Source organism: Athene cunicularia (genome assembly GCF_003259725.1).
Source record: "Athene cunicularia isolate RWA chromosome 15 unlocalized genomic scaffold, athCun1 chr15_part1, whole genome shotgun sequence".
Lineage (NCBI taxonomy): Eukaryota > Metazoa > Chordata > Aves > Strigiformes > Strigidae > Athene > Athene cunicularia.
In genome coordinates, this window is record NW_020799121.1 from 5644988 (window position 1) to 5645799 (window position 812).

The window sequence follows — 812 nt, forward strand, 5'->3', positions numbered from 1 at the left end:
CTTCTTCACAGCATTGAGATCCCTGGTGGCTGTGCTGCCTCGCTCCACTGCCTTCACTGGCTTTGCCAGCCTGTTCTCAAACCTCTCCAGACAACCTGAGGACAGACGGCCTGCCCCAACGGAACACCCCACGGGGATGCTGGCTGTCCTGCCCCACCCGCACACGGGGAGACATCAGCAAGCTCTTGCATGAAGACCCTTGTAAGGGGCTGTTAACCCCAGCTAAGAGGAGGAGAAACGCTGCTCTGCAGCAAGTGCTGCTTACCAGAGCACAGTTTTCTAGGAAAGTTGAATTAGAGAGCAAGAACCACACACCTCACTGTCCTCGCCCACACGAGAGTGTCCCATCCCTGTTCCTTTTTGTTTGTCATCTAAATGGGGAATGGCCTCAGACCTAGCACATCCTGAGCGTTTCTTCTCAGAAAAACAGCTTTTTTTTCAGAGATCCATTTTCTGCTGGGGTGGGGCCGATTTCAAAGATCTCGCACACCTTCGCAGAGTCCTATTCGCTGCAGAGGAGCGCAGGCACCCACACTGCACCTTAGTCAGGGTTTCTTAAGGAAATGAGGTCTTGTTTGTGTCTCGGCAGGAGCCTCCTGCAGCTGGAGGGCCACCACACCCTCTTGCAGCATCCCGCACCGAGGGGGACGATTGAGTAACGCGGTCCCACCCGCGGCGCGGCTCCGCGGGGGCGGCTGGTAGCGAGCGGCGGGGGGAGCCGGGCGCCCTCCTAACCCAGGGGCTGCGTTCATGGACTTGAATATTTAAGCCCATACTTTTTTTTTTTTTTTTTTTTTTAAAAAAAAAAAAAA